This window comes from Paroedura picta, chromosome 3 (genome assembly GCF_049243985.1).
Source record: "Paroedura picta isolate Pp20150507F chromosome 3, Ppicta_v3.0, whole genome shotgun sequence".
Taxonomy (NCBI): Eukaryota; Metazoa; Chordata; class Lepidosauria; order Squamata; family Gekkonidae; genus Paroedura; species Paroedura picta.
In genome coordinates, this window is record NC_135371.1 from 44,947,611 (window position 1) to 44,968,941 (window position 21,331).

At 44.0% G+C, this 21,331-nt stretch overlaps 1 protein-coding gene and 1 long non-coding RNA gene across 3 annotated transcripts in view; both read left to right on the top strand.

The window, feature by feature from the left end:
• ERC2 (ELKS/RAB6-interacting/CAST family member 2) overlaps nt 1-21,331 on the top strand; it is an 819,922-nt gene that overhangs the window by 195,722 nt on the left and 602,869 nt on the right. The gene's annotated exons all lie outside the window — the stretch shown is intronic.
• LOC143831929 (uncharacterized) lies at nt 6,573-7,334 on the top strand. Its single transcript, XR_013229017.1, has 3 exons — nt 6,573-6,666; nt 6,791-6,989; nt 7,241-7,334. It is a non-coding gene; the product is annotated as an uncharacterized LOC143831929 (long non-coding RNA).

Genomic DNA, 21,331 nt, shown 5'->3' on the forward strand with positions numbered 1-21,331 from the left:
TATTTTAAGTGAGAAGGGGCTTTTCTGTGGCCTCCCTGTCAGGCAACTGTTTGGCAGAAGGGGAAAGTCTCCCCCCTCTCAAAAGGAAGGCCCTCAGGCTCCCCTGCGTTGCTCTTGGAAAGGCCTCCTTCCCTGGGTCAGGGCCTGTCAGAGGTTCCTTCGCAGCAGGCCTGAAGGGGGGAGGGGGAGCACTCTGCAGCCTCCTGCATGCTCTGTCAGAGTTCTGAGGCAATTTACAGTTGAACATGACAGTTAGGACAGCCTTGGGGCAAAAAGGGCTGGCACAGCCTGTCCAAGCCTCTGTTCTCATCCCCCTTGGCAGCCCTACTGACCTCCTCTCCCTGCGGTGGTCAGGAGCAGACTGGCACCCAGACTGAGCTGGGTGAATGGAATTTTGGTCTGTCCTGGTGAGGGACCAATAGGAAGGCGCTTTGCGCACCTCCCCATTGGCTGCTTGGCCCAGGATGGACACTTGGAGGGCCCAATCAGGAGCCGCTTTGCGGATGCTGATTGGGCCCTCTGAGTTTTTATCCTGGACAGGGCCCGCCCTAACTCCTCCCCAGGTGGCCTTACCCTTTTATTTAATACCGCAGGAGCGGTTAAAGATTATTAGCATTTAAAATTTGCCAGTAAAGAATAGAAACTTCAGAAAAGCTTATGGAATTGTACATGGTGATCATATGATTGTTCATAGGAGCATGAGTCATATAAGGGTGTACTGAGCTTTTTTTCACAACAGAAACAATGTGAAAAAATATACAAATATCCTTTGGTAGCCATTTTCTTTTCTATGGTAACAGAAAGTCTGATAATTAAATAGTGGTCTTGGGCCATTTTTCATACTGAGCTTTAAATCTCTGCATACAAATCCAGTAGTTTTGTTTACAAGTATGTTGTTAAGCTTAATGACCACCTTGCAGGTATGTGTTTGCCAGAACTGTGTTTTATTTCTACAAGTTATTCCATAAGATTCACCACCCTAGAGATTTGGTCCTCATTCACTAAATATTGAAATTGTCACAACATACATTGTGAAGTGCAACAGCAGATATTAGAGCATGTTTAGAAGATGACAAGCATTCTCTTTGAAGACTATGAAAAATAGGTTTCAATACTGGGACTAGGAGAGTGATTGATTGTAAAATAATATAATGAGTTGAGGACTGGCTTATGTATAATCATATTTATATATTTTACTTATCTGATAGAATCAAGAGTTTATGAACTGTAATATATATCTGTGTATGTTTGTGTTTTTATCACCCTGGCTTCTGTGTTATATATCAGTGCCCATGTTATACAAAAAAACTTGATATTTTTTTCACTTTCATAAAGTAAAATAATAATAAAATCTTTATTAAAAAAACAATGAGAAATCCTAACATTACTCTTGATTATGCACACAATCTAGGTTTGAATTAGCAGCCTTCTACAAAAGTGCTTTATAAAGGATGGTAGGTATTATTTCTTTCTGTTAAAAGGAAAGTGAACACAAGAACATTGAATGACTTGGGCAAACAAGCCAAGTAAATTTAAAAAGTGGCAATGAGATGGAGTCAAGAAATCATGCTTAGGAATATCAAGTCATATTATAATATAATATGGTTTTTTTCCCAAGTGGTGATGGTAGAAAGTGCTGTCAAATTATAGCTGAACTAGAACTAAAGTCCATTTTATCTCAAAATAAAATGGGCGCTAGCGATCAGTGGCCAGGCACGGCTTTGGAGGGCGTGGGCAGGGATGCTGGACGTGGGGCATGGACCGAGGGACGGGGAGAGCCGAGGTGCGTGGCAGACATGCCGAGGCTGTATTGGGGGGACGGAGATGGCGCTGGGTAGGTGGGAAGCCTCGCGGGAAGGGTGTTCTTGGGGCGGGAGAAGGGCGCGCGGTCCCCTGGCAATGTTACCTGAGGCTTGGGGCTGGACTGGATGCCAAGGGCAGGCGGTTCAGGTGGCAGTGGGCATCGGGATGCTGGCGGGTGGTTGGGGGGAGTAGGAGGGGAACCACGCATGCTCCGGCGGCAGCGCATGCGTGGTGTCTGGTGGTTCTGTGGGCAAGGGGAGGGTGGGGGGAAGTTGGGGGGAGGGAGCCACGCATACGCCGGACTCGGCGCATGCATGGTTTAGTGTGTTGGACGTGGGCCAGCCACGCGGGTCGTGCGGTCTGGCGGCGGCGGCATGGGCTGGAGCGCAGCGGGGGAGAATGGCGCGGTCTTCGAGGGGGTGAGTGAGGTGTCGTGTGAGTGTATGTGGATGTGTGGGGGGGCGAAGGGTGGTGTGGGGTGGGTTTCGCGGGGAAGCACGGTGGTGTGGGGGGTGCTTGTAGGGGGGTGTTGGGGCGGGTCGCGAGCGTGGAGGACTGGATGTTGGGGAGTGTCGGTTGTGGCGGCGTGTTTGCGGGTGCGGGGAATGAGTTGTGAAGGGGGAGATGATGGGGGGGAGTTCGGAGAGGGGGGTAGAGCCGGTGGGCGGTGGATAGCGGCGGGTGGTGGCTGATCTGTTCCTGGTAGCGGTGGCGCCAGGGTCCTGAAGGCCAGCGGGAAGTGTGTAGGGTGTGCGGCTGGAAAGGAGCAGGGGCGCTGCATCTTCGATGCAGCATCCCTGCTCCTTTCTCTGCATAGACGCGTACTGTATGGCGGCCAAGGAGGCCGCCATACAGGTCCAGGATTGACACTCGGAGTTTTTATCCCGAGTTTTTATCCCTCCGAGTTTTTATCCCGGACAGAGCCCGCCCTAACTCCTCCCTACTTGCCCTTACTCTTTTATTTAATAACCGCAGACCGGTTTATAGATTATGGGAATCCTGAGCGGTTTTCAAGGCAAGGGACATGTGATTTCTCATTGCCTGCCTCCGTATCATGACCCTGATATTCTTTGGAAGTCTCTTATACTAGCCAGGGATGACCCTGGTTAGCTTCCAAGATCAAATGATTCAAATGCATTCATAGTATTCCTTTGAGCATTTTTTCCTGTAGCCCAGGGCAATTGTGCTCCAACTCATGCTCACACCCTTGGGAATGCATTAAGAAGTGTATTTATATTGTCAGTGTCATAGCCTAACTCTATGGACTTACTTTGTTATATAGCTTTTCCAACATGCCACCATTCATTTTAAAACGGACTTATTTTTCCTTAGGATACAGAAAGAAATACTTGAGAATTTGCTCCCACATCACTTACAAGCACACTATTATTACCAGTTGAAAACATCTTTAGCAGTATGGCAATTTTGTGAGAACAAAGATTAAAATTTCAAAAATCAAAGCATAGCTGTCAAGAACTAAGGAAATTATGCAAGAAGACTGAAAGAACTGTACAAAGCAAGGCTGACAAGTAATAAGAAGTTGTGGGTGTCTGTATGTATGCAGGAAAAAAACCCCGCTGCCCCTTAGAGTTTACAGTCACTGTGATAATGCATCTATTTCTGTCTCCAGGTTGGTAAGGCTGTTAACAAACTTTTCTGAATTTTATAAGATTATTTCAGATTTAACTCCCAGCATCTCCAGTGGAAAATCCCAGGCAGATCTGAAGTGCCGAAGAACTGCTGAGAGCAGACAACACCAAGCTCACTTAACATTTACCTAACTCTGTACATAGCAGATTCATATAATTCCTGCAGCTAGCCTCATCATGTAACTCCGGAGAATGACACACTAGTGTTCTTTTCTTTGCATACAGAAATCTTTCACCTTGCATGAAATTTTGAACTTCAAACTGATAAAGCAGCCTACATTTCAGTGCCTATGCAGGTTTGCACTCTAGATGCAAAGTCTTCTCAAAATAATTTGAGATTGAATTTTTAAGAATATGATTTCATTACTTTTTGTCTTTGAAAACCCTATGGGGTCATCGTAAGCTGGCTGCAACTTGACTGCACTTTCCACCAACTGGAATAACTAAGAAACTCATTTATTTTAGTTTTATAAGCAACATCTTAATACTTCAGGGCAAACAGTATGAAATTACTTGGATAATTTTAAGTGGTTAATTAGCTGCCTATTTCAGAAAATTTCTATTGTATCACTAATGTAATGTAATCAAGAGTTTATGAACTGTAATATATCTCTGTGTATGTTTGTGTTTTTATCACCCTGGCTTCTGTGTTAGAGATATATCAGCGCCCATGTTAGCCTATGGGACCCTGACCTGGATGGTCCAGGCTAGACTGATTATATCAGATCTAAGAAGCTAAACATGGTCAGCTCTGTTTAGCACTTGGATAGGAGATCACCAAGGGAGCCCAGGTTTGCTACACAGAGACAAGCAATGGAAAATCATTACTTGCTCTGGAGCCTTGAGCCAGTTGCATTGTCTGCCTAACTTACCTGACAGGGTGGCTGTGAGAATAAAATGGCGAGAGTAGAGCGATGTAAGCCATTTTGGGGTTCCATTGGGAAGAAAGGCAAGGTATAAATGAAATTAAATAAATAAAATTATTTTTTACCTCTGGCATATGTCAAAGCCTGCTTTGACAGACAGTAGCCTTCCAGTGTCCCAGGCTGTGGAATTTCCTTATTCTGCTGTGCAAACTGTCTTCGTGACTCTCCATCATCAAAAGCTTTTTGCATGCAGGAGAAGCTTAGAGTGTTGGTTCTTTGACACATGCAGCGTGTTTTTATGTGACAAGGCATTAAAACATACAGTTCAGTAATTCTCAAATGATACTATCTCCTGAGGACTGCAACATAGTCTTTAAAGAAAACCATGTTATGGAATTGTGAGAGCAATATAGAAGATAAAATTTAGGAAGTGCATTTTTAAAATGGAACTCCAGGTTATATTTATTTATTTTTGTATTTATATTTATATACCATTGCTTTCAAATGTCTCGTGGCGGTTTACAAAATCCATGAAAACAATAAAACCCCCTAAAATCACCCATTAAAACAAATTAGTACAATAACATAATATCAAGATGGTGGACAATAAAATACATACCCTCTGCCCTCCACGTTCAGCATGGGTATATCACTCTCTATCTGGGAGCAAGGAACTTAGTTGGTTTCAGCTAGAGATCCTCATCTGACAATGCCAGGTCCCACTCTGGCCTCAACCATATGTCTGGTGGAAGAGCTCCATTTTGCAGGCCCCGTGGAAACCTGACAAATCCTGCAGGGCCCGTAGCTCTTCTGGGAGCTCATTCCACCAGGTTGTGGCCAGGGCTGAAAAAGCCCTGGTCCTGGTCAAGTCCTTGGGGCCTGGGACAATCAGCAAATTCATACTCACAGAGCGAAGAGCCCTGTGGGGGGCATAAGCAGATAAGCGGTCCTGCAGATAAGTAGGACCCAGGCCACGTAAAGCCTTAAAGGTTAGAACCAAAACCTTAAACTTGATCTGGAAGCAAACTAGTAACCAGTGCAGATGGAGTAGCATCGGCTGGATATGGGCCCTCCACGGTGTTCCAGTGAGGACCCTTGCATCCGCACTTTGTACCAGCTGCAATTTCCGGGTCAAAGCCAGGGGTAGGCCCGCATAGAGCAAGTTACAGTAGTCTAATCTGGAAGTCACCATCGCATGGATCACTGTCACCAAGTGTTCAGAGGGCAAGTTGGGTGCTAGTAGCTGTGCTTGTTGCGCATGAAAAAACACTGTTCGGGCTACTTTTGTGACCCAAGCCTCCATGGAAAGGGAGGCATCAAAGGTCATGGCCACATGTCTGGCTACTGGTGCCGGCATTAATTGCACACCATCCAGGCATGGGAGGCTTGCTTCCTGATCCTTCCCCCTTCTACCCAGCCACAGGACCTCCATCTTGGAGGGGTTGAGTTTCAGACGACTGCCTGAGCCATCCAGCCACTGCTTCCAAACATTTGGCAAATATATCCGGGGTGGGGGGGTCTGTCCGTCCGTTCATTAGGAAGTAGAGCTGGGTGTCATCTGCATATTGATGGCAACCCAGCCCATAGCCCCGGGCTAGAGGGCACATATAGATGTTAAAAAGTGTAGGGGAGAGTATCGCCCCCTGAGGCACTCCACATGGGAGCCCAAAAGGGGCTGAAAAGTAAAAAAATTGGCTGTTGGAATTAAAAGAGCAGTTCATTCTTGTAAGCCATAGCTGGTGTTTTTATAATTACTCACTAACATACTGTTCTGCATTTGCTATAGCTTCATATTAATTCAGAAACTATTACTGAGACACAGCTTTTGCAGATATTACCTTTATCAAACTGTACTTCATGTGGGTACCTGGAAAAGTCAAGGAATTGGTAGCTTCTTTTGTAAGTGTGATACACACAATACCCAAAAGATCCTTTAAGACCAGTTATTGAACATAATAATTGGTTGGCTGTGTCAAGCAGCCGTTGTTGGACTCATGAATTAAAACCTTTCAAGAATATAATAAAACAGAGCTGTTTGCTTGACATTTTTAGTGGTTGAAATACTAGACTTCATAAGTTAAATACTTGGCTTGGCTCTGGTAGGTGTTTGGAAGTAATTGACTAGTGAAAAATATTGGGCGTAAGTTCACACTATTCTTCAAATAGACAAGTGCTCATTATCATCAATAAAAATGCTTGGCACACCATATACGTATGTAGCCACCAGCTGCATTGTGAGTGGGGGCAGATGATATAGAAGAACAACAAAAGTGGAGCAAGTACAGATACACTTCAGCCAGTGAATGCTCATGGCATGAGCCACAGAAGTAGATCCAAGACTTCTTCAGGTAAGTTTTGCCTAGTCAGTTATTACTTTTTAGTTGCCTTCATGTTGTTTTGATTGTTTTCAAAAAAGAAACCACAGTGGCATATACTGATTTTTTCCTCATTTACCCTTCCCCCTTTTATTAGAGTTACTTCATCAAATGTCCCAGGTTTTCAGAATCCTTGGAGAGAATGGGAAGAGAAAAGAAGATGAGAACACCACTTTAGTCTCTGTTTCTCTTGCCGATACCATTCAATAGCATCTGTTAGGAATTATATTGCCAGAAGAGAAGAGCATGAAAAGGAAAGGAATGATCCTCAAACTAAAGGGTTCTAACCCACGAAGGTATCATTGCTGTTCTTCCGTGTGCATATCTTTGATATACATATTGTGTTGCAACTTTATTTTATATTTATTTATTATTTTGATTTGCTTCCTGCCACTCTCGGCATGCTGGCTCATAGTGGGTGGAGAGTTGTATGGGTATGCATGACTGAGAGTGTTTATTATTGATAAGAGCATGAAGAGAAGGATATTTAATTTTTCATTTTCAAATGCTAAAGTAGTATAATGAAACTTTTTTCTCCCTCTCACAGATTTTAGGAGACCAGCACCAAGAAGGGCATTAATATATCTAACAGATTTTCTCCCAGAAATCTCATGAAGAGGAAGATGTGAAATCTAAAAAAATAAATAAATAAATAAAAAAATAAAGTGCACTTTTCTATCTGCAAACACATCATGTTATGGAATATATTTTGGAAGGATAAAAATTGCAGGATTTTTAAAACTAATCTCTCTTTATTTGATTAAAGATGTACATTTTAAAAATATAATAAGATTGCTCTTATTTGTGTGGTATAAATATCAAGTGTGCTGTAACGTCGATGAATTCATAGAGGGCAGACTTTGGGAGGGTTTATGCCTGTACAGCTATATAATTATTAATGTCCAAGTTCTGATAGCAAATTTAATGGCAATAATAAGTGAAAAATTCCATCCAGCAATATCTGTGTGATCTTGTTAATTCTGCTGGACCTCTTGGCAGCTTTGGTAGCATTCATCACTGGGTTGCCTTTTGGGACTGAGACTGGAAAGCGCTGTGCTTTTTTAGTCCCAGTCTTACCTCAGGGGTAGGTTTCAAAGTGTGATGCTGGGGGGGGGGGGCTTTCTGCTTTGGTGCTTTGGGGTTCTTCAAGGTTCCAATTTGTCCCCCATGCTTTTCAACACAAATATAAAATAGCTGGGAGAGTTCATCTAGATATTTGGGCTGAGTTGCTACCAATATGTAAATGATACTCAGCTCTTTATCATGTTGCCAGCAGATCCTAGGGAGGCAGTGGAAACTGGGAAGAGATGCCTGGATGCAGTTTTGGAATGGATAACAAGCTGAAACTTAATCCTTACAGAAGTAAGGAGAAGATCTGATGTAGGAAATTTCTAGATGGGATGATACTGGAGTGGGTTGTGGGGATCGCCAGTCTTGTTCAATCTATACTGATTTTCATTTTGCTTCTATGTTCCATTCAAGGAGCTGGTATTGATCTTTAAAGCCGTGGGATCAACATAAGGACCACCTTCTATATGAACCTAAACTTTCACTCCAGGCTTCCTTAAAGGTCCTGGTTTGGTTGTCCCAGCCATCTGAGGCTAAATGGGTATACCCTTTATAAACATAATTGGCCCTTCTCTCTGATTCTGGTATTGCTTGTACTTTTAATGAATTATGTTACAACTATAAATAAAGCCCATTTTATTTTTTAATATAATGGGCGCTAGGAGCTGATCTTCTCTCGGCCCCAGTTCTAGGAGGGGAGAATATGGCAGCTGATCCTAGGTAGGTGCTAGTGCTAATAAAGTGTATCCTCAGAACTCCCCCCCCCCCCCCACCTTCATGAACTGAATCCTGAACTGACCAACTCTTGGGGCGATAGTTATTATGTTAGTTTTGCTATGTTAGCTATGTTATTTCAGTTATGAATTATTATGCAACTGCTTTTACTTCTATTGTTCATTTGATATTACTCTGAATTGTACTTACGTTCTTGTTTCCTGTGTTATATGTAAACCACCCTGATGTGCAAGGGGAGTGTGGTATATCTACCAACCAACCAACCAACCAACCAACCAACCAACCAACCAACCAACCAACCAACCAACCAACTGCTATCAGAATGCTCCCATGTTTCTAAGGCAGGGGTCCCCAATCTTTTTTTAGCCTCTGGAGAACCTTAGAATTCTGATACAGGGTGGCAGAGGTCAGTCACAAAATGGCTGCTGCAGGAGGCAGAGGCATATACACAGAGGAAACGCAAGTGCAGGAGAGAAGAGAGGTGCTTTAACAAAATACAGTGGGAAAGAGGAACGAGGGAAAATAAAAACAGCTCTATGGAGACAGCTGCTGCTGAAACATTTTAATCTGTACAGCCAACCTATAAGAAACTATGATGTGCAAAAGCCTCACCTGTTTCCTTCCCCCCCCTTAAAAAAATTACTTGGTGGGCACCAGGAAAGCTGCCAGCTGATTTAATTCTTTAAAACACACAACCACAGTATCTAAATTCAGGTGGGTCGCTGTGTTGGTCTGAAATAGCAGAACAAAGTTTGCATCCAGAGGCATCTTTAAGACTTGGTTGGTCTTAAAGGTGCCCTGGAACTCAAGTTTTGTTCTGCAGGCTCTAAAGATGCTTCTGTCATGATTTCTCTCCGAAGTATCTACGGACACTGCCACCAGATATGCATCAGGACAATTTTGTCTCACATAGACCCATTATGCACGGGGGTTTTAGCGCACATTCGGGGTGGAATGGCGGCGACTAAAATCACGGATAACGCACGGAGCCGGCTGCAACCGGCTGCAGTTTCGGTGCATGCCGCCGAAAAAGCCGCGTCAGTGAAACGCGGAAGAAAGCGCAGCTTCCGGGTGAGCGGGGCGCAACCAGAAGCGGCGCCCGGATCGGCGCGTGCATAATCGGTTACTCTGGGTTTTGCCGCTGTCGCGCCCCGCCCCGTGTATAACCGGTATGCGTCGCGTCTTCCCCCTCCGCGTTTTCCATGTGACCCGAAATCGCCGTTTCGGCGGCCGTGCATAATGGGCCATAGTGATCAGCTATTCCTTGTTGTGGTGTTGTATGTTGACAAATTCACCCATCGTCGTGCCTCTTCATTAAGCTAGCTCTCCCCCTTGTCACGGCAAGGAATGCATTGTTGTTGACAAATTCACTTCTTTCTCATATAAATCAGTGCTTCATCTGGGTTATTTCTCCTAAGATTTATACTCCACTAAACACAAGAAACAAATATCTGTGGCTTGTATTTTACCATCTAAGCATGGAAAGTTCTTTGAGAGAGAAGCTGTGGAGAGGGGCTATGGCTTGGTGTTAGAACATCTGCTTGGCATGCAGAAGGTTCTTGGCACCTCCAGGTGAAAGGATCAGGCAGTAAAAGATACAAAAAACCTCTGTCTGAGACCCTGGAGAGCCACTGCCAGTCTGAGTAGAAAGTACTGACCTTGGATGGTCTGAATGAGGCAGCTTTATGCGTTCAAGCCATCTTCTGAGGAAAGTTCCACAACACTTTAGCTAGAGCTCAGTTTTATTTGTTTCTTCACAAACTGTATGATCCTGTAAAGCTCAAGCTCAGAGTCAACTAATAGGAAGGTTCTGCTGCTTGGTAGTTGAATGCTCTGTTGTTAGTAACTGTAAAGAAACGTTGTTGTTGTTAGGTGCAAAGTCGTGTCCAACCCATCGCGACCCCATGGACAATGATCCTCCAGGCCTTCCTGTCCTCTACCATTCCCCGGAATCCATTTAAGTTTGCACCAACTGCTTCAGTGACTCCATCCAGCCACCTCATTCTCTGTCGTCCCCTTCTACTTTTGCCCTTAATCGCTCCCACCATTAGGCTCTTCTCCAGGGAGTCCTTCCTTCTCATGAGGTGGCCAAAGTATTTGAGTTTCATCTTCAGGATCTGGCCTTCTAAGGAGCAGTCAAGGCTGATCTCCTCTAGGGCTGACCGGCTTGTTTGCCTTGCAGTCCAAGGGACTCACAAGAGTCTTCTCCAGCACCAGAGTTCAAAAGCCTCAATTCTTTGACGCTCGGCCTTCCTTATGAAAAGATACATATCCTAACCCTAATCTTAATCTTAGGGAAATATTAGTTGTTATTTATTTATTTATTCGTTTAATTTATATACCACCCCATTGCATCTCGGGGTAGTGTACTTAGAACCAGTGAAGTTGGAAACAAATATTGAAATTGTTGATGCCATAATATTTTATTTCCCCCAAGACAGACCTCTTCAGAAGAGGCAGACACACAGGTTTGATCTTTGTCTAGAGTTTGAGGTGATTGACAAGCCCCAGTTGCTACTTGCTACGAAATCTAATGCAGGGAATCTTCCCCTCTTGAACACCCTGGAAAAATGCTACCATGAAACTTGCAATTTATGGCACATAGTTGAGCATAGGAATGTAGGTGCCTGTCACAGCATACTTGCAGAATAAAAGTACACTACCAGGTTTCTACATGTCCCCCTCCCCTGGTGCAGTAATCAAGTGAAACTGCCATAGATGATATCTCTTTGAAGACTGGAAATTCCATGAACTGCGGTCATATTCACAATGATTATTTGGAGCCCATTGGTGTAACTCAAGAACACTCTTAAATTGTCAATGCTTTATGACATAGTTGCTTAGCTTCTGGCTAGAGATTTTATAATACTACAATTTACGTTTTGGAAAAATAAATGAGCACTTATCCTTTTTGGATTTATAGATGTTCATCCTTATATCTTATTCTGGAATTTGGTAAGAAAACACCCCCCCCCCTTTTTTTTTTTTTTGGTCTCTACAGCAGACTCTAAAACAGACATTTCAGTGTAGAAATGAGATATAGCTCAAGAATATCTCACCTATCTTTAAATGTTATATTGCTGTTTTCTTAGTTCTTTATACTTTATAGTTGTTCTGTCTTGGTAACAAAACCAAGGTTACTGATGATTTCTAACTTTCTCTCCTTCCCCCAGTGCCTTTCTTCTCCTTCTTCTGTGTGTTAATGAAAGGGAAAAAATAATATCTCACATTTGGCATGGTTAGGATGCTGGTTTTCATAATGGGTTGAACCCAGAGAGCTCTGAGCAGAAGGAAACTGCTAGGGGTATTGTACAAATATCCAAGAACTGTGCTAAAATTTTAAGGCACCTGTGTTTTTCAAGGGAGAAAAATGGCTAATGAATATTTTAAATAAACCTTGGCAGATTAACACAGTAGTGGTGCAAAACCTGATTAGAGTAGATAAAGGTTTTTTTAGGAACTAATATACTTGATTGGGAAGAGGAGATTCAGAGATATGTTTCTAACTACTGTATAAACTCGCATATAAGCTGAGTTTTTCAGCCCTTAAGCTGAAAAAGTCTCCCTTGGCTTATAAGCGGGTTTAAAAAAAATCTGCCAGACTAGACATGAGGGTGGGGGTGGAAGACAATTATACTTAACTGAAGAAGCAGAGGCAGGAAGAGATGCAGCAAGCCCAGCTCCCCCTCCCTGCCTTAATGAGGCTAGCACGTGCTGCTGCTGAAGGAAGCTCTGAAGCCTCTGTCTCAGAGGGAGAGCAGAGAGCAGAAGGAGGAAGCGCCCCTGGAGGGACAGAACACCTGGCTAAGAAGAAGGGAATGGAATAATAAGAAGGATTGGATATAAAAAGGCAAGAGGGGTCAGAGGGAAAGAGGGAGGAGGAGGGGAAAGAGGGAGGAGTGGGAGTGGGAGTGGGAGTGGGAAGAAAAAGGAAAAAAAAGATTCTGCCAGGAAGGGAAGGGAAGGGGGAAGAGCCACTATCCAAACACCAGCCTTGGCTTATATGCGAGTCAGTAAGGTTTTCCAGCATTTTGTGGTGAAATTGGGTGCCTTGGCTTATATGAGGATCGGCTTATATGCGAGTATATACGGTACATCTCTAGCTGAAAAAGAGTAGAGACTGAGTGAATGACTTCCAAGAAGAAAGAGGAAATTGCTCTTAGAGTAGCAATCTGGAGACAAAGAAGGAATTAATTTTATTCATTTATTACTTACATTTATATACTGCCCTTCCCTTTGGTTCATGAAAACTATATGACAGATACAAGATAAGTTCAATAACTGCAACAATTAACAATGACAGCAATAACATCACTAACAACTGAACTGTTAACAAATCAACTATAACCCCGCAGATTAGTCAGTGCGGGATTGGCCCATGATGTGCTTAATAAGCATATCTGAATGGGAAGGGATGTTGGGGGCCAATTAGATGTTGTCAATTCAATTAACCTCAGATAAATGCTTGGTGGATGAGCTTCATTTTGCTGGCCCTGTAGGACTGTGCTAGCTCTGACAGGGCCCAGATTACTGCTGGGAATTTATTCCACCAGGTTTAGGTCAGATCAGCGAATGACTTGGCCCTGGTTGAGGCCATATGTGCTTCCTTGGGGCCAGGGATCACCAGCCAGTTGAAGTTGGCAAAGCACAGTGCTCTTTATTGAGTGGATAATGTTGACGATCATTCACAGAATCTTGTTTGTACAGGATTATGTTTGTATGCAAGCTAAATTTATTTTTTTTCTGCTGGAATATTACAAATTGTGTTTATTGATTCCTGTTGGTCCATTTTGTGAGTGGTTTGGGCTATTCCAGAGAAGATCTTTTTTCATAATATAAATATTGTGAAGAAATAAACTTATTTGGAAACAGAATAGGTGGCAACAAGCCTTTACTTCAGCAGTTTAGATTACTTTCATACTGCTCTGTTTATGAATACAAAGTTGGTTGAATGACAGTTTCTTACCTTTCATCTGCTTTGAGGAGTGATTGATGTTTTGTTCAGCTAACTCATATTCAGAAATAAATTATCACTATTTTCTAACTTTTTAAACCATTACATATGTACAATTCAAAGTTACCTATTCTGTTTCACCATTCTGGTCCATTTAGGGGAGCTGTGGTTATATTTTTCCCCTCTTAGTTTCACTAAAGCCTGGCTGTCTCTCAAAACTGTGGCTGATATTCTATGGCCTTTTAGTAAGCTACCCTGAGAGCAGTATTGCTGTGACAGTCCTGTGCAGTTCTGTATAAACGTTTATGCATGTAATCAATTACATTAAAAATGCAAGCTTTCAGTTTGCATCTTCTATGTGAAATTGTTCTGTTAAAATTAGGGCAGTGCTAAATTGATACTAGACTATTACTGAAGTAAATTTGCTGTGTATAAATGGACACATGAACCTGCTGTTTACTGCATCAGCCAATTAGTCTGTCAAGGTCAGTATTATCTGCAGTGACTTGATGAACTCCTTAAAAAAACATGACATTGCTCTTTGATGTTCTAATAAATAACAACAACAAGCCAGACCCCCTCCATTCTGGAAAGCATTTTTCTTTGGAAGGAATTCTATGGCAACTGTGCTTGAATCCTCTCTGGTCTGATGCAGCTCTGAGTCGGTATTATATTGCTTCTTTCCCAGCTGTCTATGGGATGGCATTGATTTGAGACCAAGTTTTTATTTGCTTCCCTCTGGGATGTGTCTGGGACAAACATGCAACGTGACATTTCTGCAATTGTAGTTATTATTATTATTATATGTTATTAGAATTATACAGAGTTTGAGTCCAGTGGTGTCTCTACAAAGTCTTATTCTGACCATAAGTTTTCATGCACTTACATACTTGTGTGTGCACCTGACAACTTATAACCAGAATAAAATTTTGTTGATCTTAAAGGTGCCAGACCTGGTGTTAGACCAACACAGCTACTCATTTGAATATATCCAACAAAAGGGCCTGGTAACTGAATATGTTTTACTCAACATTGTATTGCAAATTAAAGCTTTTTTATTTTAAAAAGTAGTCATTATTCAGGAACACAACTCCAGGTGTATGGAGGAGGCAGTGTAAGCCCTGGACTTCCCCCTTGAACCACAAAACTGGCAGCTCTCTAGGGAGGGAACTAACTGGAGGGCGCAGCCCAGTAAACAGCATGGGCAGCAGAAGAAGCGTGAGAGCAGGAGACCCAAAGGAGGGACTGCCAAAGTATAGAAGGCTGGAAGGCCAGGCCACACCAGGCCACAAGCCTTTTCTTGCCTATCCAGGAAGTCAGGAGCTGGTGAAAAACCTGCTTAGATAGGGAAAGAAGCAGCAGTTGTCAGCAGGGAAGGCCTCAGGAGTCAGACAGGGCAAGCAAGATTTATAGGGAAGAGCCAGCTTTAGGCAAGTGTAGGGAATATGGGGGAAGCATGGATGGGCAGGAGAGACAACAAATGGGAAAGCAGGACAAGGGAGGGCGAGGTGGTCTCAGGAGGGGGAACCTGGGTATAAAGGAGACTCCAGAGTCCAGGTCAGGGAGGAATGTGATAGAGGGCCTGAGAATACAAACATTACCTCTACCAGGAAGGAGAGACATCTCCACTCAGACTGGAGAATGTAATTGCCATTCTGAGGCTTGGGAATAGTATCCCAGTGAAGGTCCCAAGATGGTGGAAGGTGGAGTCCCTCCAGGCACCCAGGCATAGTGTGACAGTTGACGTTCAATTGTGTTGTAGATATAATTGATCTTCCTAATCCATATGTAGTCTCCCTCCCCTTGCATGTTGGGATCCTAATTTGTTAGCCAATTTTACCTGGGAGTGTATGGGAAAGGCTGACATTGAGAGGTAAAGAGAATTGATACTCTTTTTTTTGTGAAAATCACCAATTGTGATGGAGCAGCATATATCCACTGCTTACAGATTTCTGTCTGGCTGAGTCATTTTTTAAAATGTGTCTTCAAGAAGGATTCAGGGAAATGCAGACATGTTCAAACTTGTATGAATTGGGATTAAAAGCTATGTGTTAGGAATGTTTGTTGATTGCATTGCATTGATAAACCTGACATTCCGCACAGCTGGTAGAAATCCGTAATCAACACTGAATATTCCATTGCTATGTATTGTAGCGTTCCATTGTCAGTTCACACTTGGCCCAAAACTCTGTTTTTCTAGCGGGACCGTTTCTCCTCCAGCATTCCTCACCTACATCCGGTTCTTGCCGAGGAGCAATGAAAACACCACAAACCTCCCTCGCCCCCTCCCACCTCAAGCATGCCAATCAACTGGACAACCAATCAGCCTTGGCTAGCCACGCAAATCCCGCCTCCCCCCTTTAAAAAAAAACAAGTAATCATTGCAACGCAATTTCATTTGTTCACAGAGGCATTGGTTATCTGTCATAGGACCGTCTTCAAGTTTTGATAGTTTCATAGCGCAAACTTATAGTTAGATACTGCTGTGCAAATCTACCCAAACGGCAGCCCCTTCTCAGAAGCAAAGAGGTGATGCTTTGGGGCCAAAAGTTTTGTCAGTGATAGGGAAACTTTATGCCTTGGTGTGTTGATTCCAACTGTGGTCTCTTCCCTTCCCTGGCAGTTAACTTGTCTGGATCTGGCAACCTCACCCCCCCATCCCCTTCCAGCAGCCAGAGGGGACCTGTCAACCCTGGGGGGGGGGGTAACTTGTAGTTTCCAGCCATTCACAAAAAACAAGAGGGGTATTTTGCTGGAGTTATACATGTGCCCCCCAATGAAAAAGAACAAAAAATAAAATGTGACACATGTGCTCACGTATAGGGCAAGGGGGCAGCCAGATAATTGAAAGGGTTCTGAAGAGACTTGTGAGTATGCGTTGCAACTCAGCATTCTCCATTTAAAAAAAAACACCCACCTCCTGTCCCCGGAAGCCACGGAGGCAGAAGCAACGGAGGGAAATCTCCCTAGCATTACAAAAACTGAAGTCTCCTCCTGACTGTAACTTGGCGGGTGATTGCGGAATCAGTCGTTATATTGCCAAGGTGAATCCCATTTTCCTGATTACACTGCTATCCCTACAAGTTGGCAGAAGTTCCGACATGAGTGCTGGTAGACTGCGGGAGGCTAACAGCATTGTCTAAAACCACAAATTTAAACTGTCAGCATCAGGTAACAATTATGCTATATTTCCCTTGTGCAGAATGGCCCCTTGAGTCCACAGGGCCAAGTTCAAAGTGTAGGGCACTGTTTTCCTACTGGGGGTCTGTGGATGCCCAAGGGTCTGCAGGGGTGAGGGGTTGGAAGGGAGCCCTGGCATTTCCCCTGCTCCCTTAGCTAGGCTTAGGAACTGACCATTTCCCTTGTTCCCCCTTACCCCCAAGCATGAGTGTTTTAGTCCATTGATGGTTTTCCTGCCTGGGAGGAGTTGGAGCTTGCATGCTTATTCCCGACTTAAACTGCCTACTGTCTCTCCCCTGCCCACAGTCCTTGTAAAGCCTGTTTGTTGGTATTTATGCTCCTTGGAGAATGTTCCTTTCCTGCAGCACTATTGGAAGGTTCTATTTTTCTGGCTAAAACTGAGTTTAGGGAAGGAAAGAGATCCAGGGTATGTGTGGGGAGGGTGGCTGGGGGGGGGGGAGAGTGAGAGAGAGACATGAGGCTGGCTCTTATTCACCCATAGCCCATCCCCCTGCTTCCTCTCATGCTGCATGCCCCAATAGCAAGAAAGAAGGCAAAAAGCAATTTTTGGGATGGGGGGTGGGGGAGGCATTATTCTGCATAAAACTGGTGAGCTTTGTAAAGGAAAGAGGGCCAGGGTTTGTGTGGGGATGGTGGTTGGGAGGGGGGAGAGAGAGACTGACAGACAGGCAGGCAGACAGACATAGCCTGTCCCCGTGCTTCCTCTCCTGCTATATGCCGCATAGCAAGGGAAAAGGCAGAGAACCAGTTGGGGGAGGAGGTTCTGCCTCAAACTGGTGAGCCTGCAAATGAAAGGGAGCCAGGGCTTGTGTGGGTAGGGTGGCTTATGGGGGAGAGAGAGGAGGCTCGCTCTTAATAGCCAATAGCTCCTCCCCCTGCTCCCTCTCCTATTGCATGCCCCAATATCAAGGAAGAAAGTAGGAAGTTCCATTTGGAGGTTGGCATTCCTGACCCTGTGTGGGGCACAATGACACAGAGTCCACCCTCCAAAGAAGCCATTTTAGGGTTGGGTGCTTCGGTGACCATTCACACCCGAAGCAGCCAGCACCGCAGCATGGGTGCTGGTACACCGGTTGACACACACACACAGGCGCAGAGCTCTGTTGCGCTGGCTGCTTCAGGTGCGAACGGCCACATTTTCTCCATGGGAACTGATCTCTGTCATCTGGAGATAAGCAGTAATGCCAGGGGATCTCCAGGTCTCACCTGGAGGCTGGCATCCCTAGCTGAGAGCTACTGCACCTAGCTGAGAGCTACTGGATCCAATGCAAGAACTGTTGTTGTTGTTGTTGTTAGGTGCGAAGTCGTGTACGATCCAATGATCCTCCAGGCCTTCCTGTCCTCTACCATTGCCCAGAGCCCATTTAAGTTTGCACCTACTGCTTCAGTTACTCCATCCAGCCACCTCATTCTCTGTCGTCCCCTTCTTCTTTTGCCCTCAATCGCTCCCAGCATTAGGCTCTTCTCCAGGGAGTCCTTCCTTCTCATGAGGTGGCCAAAGTATTTGAGTTTCATCTTCAGGATCTGGCCTTCTAAGGAGCAGTCAGGGCTGATCTCCTCTAGGACTGACCAGTTTGTTCACCTTGCAGTCCAAGGGACTCGCAAGAGTCTTCTCCAGCACCAGAGTTCAAAAGCCTCAATTCTTTGACGCTCAGCCTTCCTTATGGTCCAACTTTCGCAGCCATACATTGCAACTGGGAAGACCATAGCCTTGACTAGACGCACTTTTGTTGACAAGGGGATGTCTCTGCTTTTTAGGATGCTGTCTAGATTTGTCATAGCTTTCCTTCCCAGGAGCAAGTGTCTTTTAATTTCTTTGCTGCAGTCCCCATCTGCAGTGATCTTGGAGACCAGGAAAATAAAATCTGTCACTATCTCTATTTCTTCCTCATCTATTTGCCAGGAATTGAGAGGGCCGGATGCCATGATCTTTGTTTTCTTGATGTTGAGTTTCAAGCCAACTTTTGCACTCTCCTCCTTCACCCGCATCAACAGGCTCTTTAGTTCCTCTTCACTTTCTGCCATTAGAGTGGTATCATCTGCATATCTGAGGTTGTTGATATTTCTCCCTGCAATCTTGATCCCAATTTGTGACTCCTCTAATCCCACCTTTCTCATGATGTGCTCCGCATACAAGTTAAATAGGCAAGGCGACAGTATACAGCCTTGCCTAACTCCTTTCTCAATTTTGAACCAATCAATGATTCCATGTTCGGTTCTCACTGTTGCTTCTTGACCTGCATATAAGTTTCTCAAGAGACAAATAAGATGCTCTGGTATGCCCACCTCTTTAAGAACTTGCCACAATTTGTTGTGCTCCACACAATCAAAGGCTTTAGCATAGTCAATAAAGCAGAAGTAGACGTTCTTCTGGTACTCCCTAGCTTTCTCCATGATCCAGCGTATGTTGGCAATTTGATCTCTAGTTCCTCTGCCTCTTCGAAATCCTGCCTGTACTTCTGGAAGTTCTCAGTCCACATATTGATGGAGCCTAGCTTGTAAAATTTTGAGCATAACTTTGCTAGCATGAGAAATCAGTGCAATGGTGTGGTAGTTTGAACATTCTTTGGCATTGCCCTTCTTTGGGATTGGAATGTAAACTGACCTTTTCCAATCCTGTGGCCATTGTTGAGTTTTCCAAATTTGCTGGCATATTGAGTGTAGCACTTTTACTGCATCATCTTTTAAGATTTTGAATAGTTGAACTGGAATGCTGTCACCACCACTAGCTTTATTGGTGCTCAGACTTCCTAAGGCCCATTTTACTTCACATTCCAGGATGTCTGGCTCCAGTTCAGTAAGCTCGCTCTTGTATAGTTCTTCTGTATAATTTTGCCACCTTTTTTAAATCTCTTCTGCTTCTGTGAGGTCCCTACCATTTTGGTCCCTTATCATACCCATCTTTGCATGAAACGTTCTCTTCATATCTCCAATTTTCTTGAAAAGATCTCTGGTCCTCCCCATTCTATTGTTTTCTTCTATTTGTTTGCACTGTTCATTTAAGAAGGCATTCTTATCTCTTCTAGCTTTTCTCTGGAATTCTGCATTCAATTGGGTGTATCTTTCTCTTTCTCCCTTGCCTTTCACTTCCCTTCTCTCCTTAGCTATTTGTAAAGCTTCCTCAGACAGCCATTTTGGTTTCTTGCATTTTTTGGGGGGGATGGTTTTAGTTGCTACCTCTTGTACAATGTTGCGAACCTCCGTCCATAGTTCTTCAGGCACTCTGTCTATCAGATCTAATTCCTTAAATCTATTTGTCACCTCTACTGTATATTCGTCGGGGATATGATTTAGTTCATATCTGAGTGGCCTAGTGCTTTTCACTACTTTCTTCAATTTAAGCCTAAATTTTGCAACAAGAAGCCGATGATCTGAACCACAATCAGCTCCTGGTCTTGTTTTTATTGCCTGTATAGAACTTCTCCATCTTTGGCTGCAGAACACATAGTCAATCTGATTTCTGTGTTGACCGTCTGGTGATGTCCATGTGTAGAGTCGTCTCTTGGGTTGTCGGAAAAGAGTGTTTGCTATGACCATTGTATTCTCTTGACAAAATTCCACCAGCCTGTACCCTGCTTCATTTTGTACTCTAAGGCCAAACTTGCCTGTTTTCCCAGTTATCTTTTGGCTTCCTACTTTAGCATTCCAATCCCACATGATGATAAGCACATCATTTTTTGGTGTTACTTCTAGAAGGTGTTGTAGGGCTTCATAGAACTGATCAACTTCATCCTCTTCAGCAGCAGTGGTTGGGGCATATACCTGGATTATTGTGATGTTGAATGGTTTGCCTTGGATTCGAACTGAGATCATTCTGTCATTTTGGGGATTGTATCCCAAGACTGCTTTTCCTATTCCCTTATTGATTATGAAGGCTACTCCATTTCTTCTGTGCGATTCTTGTCCACAGTAGTATACCTGATGGTCATCTGAATTAAATTCACCCATTCCTGTCCATTTTAGTTCACTGATTCCTAAAATGTCGATGTTCAGTCTTGTCATTTCTTGTTTAACCACGTCTAGCTTGCCTTGATTCATGGATCTGATGTTCCAGGTTCCTATGGAATAAAAATCTTTACAGCATCGGATTGTCTTTTTGCCACCAGTTACTTCCACAACTGAACGTCCTTTCGGCTTTGGCCCAGTCACTTCATTCATTCTGGCACTACTCGTACTAGCCATCTGCTCATCCCCAGTAGCATATTGGACACCTTCTGACCTGAGGGGCTCATCTTCCGGCGTCATATCGTTTTGCCTTTTGAACTTGTCCATTGGGTTTTCATGGCAAAGATACTGGAGTGGTTTGCCATTTCCTTCTCCAGTGGATCACCTTTTGTCAGAGCTCTCAGCTATGACCTATCCGTCTTGGGTGGCCCTGCACGGCATAGCTCATAGCTTCACTGAGCTACGCAAGCCCCCTTGCCACGGCAAGGCAACAATCCTTGAAGTGGGCAAGGACTGTGCACAGCGTATATAAGGATTCCTTTCCCCCCAGGTTTCCTTTTGCCCTGGCAGCCATTTCTGACCCTGAAAAAATATATTATCAGATCCTAGGATTGCCAACCTCCTGGTATTGCCCGGGTATCTCCCCAGAACAAGTCCAAATCATACAGATCATTTCCCCTGAAGATAACTGCTGCTTTGCATGGTGGACTTTATGACAGCAGAGATGAATACTTC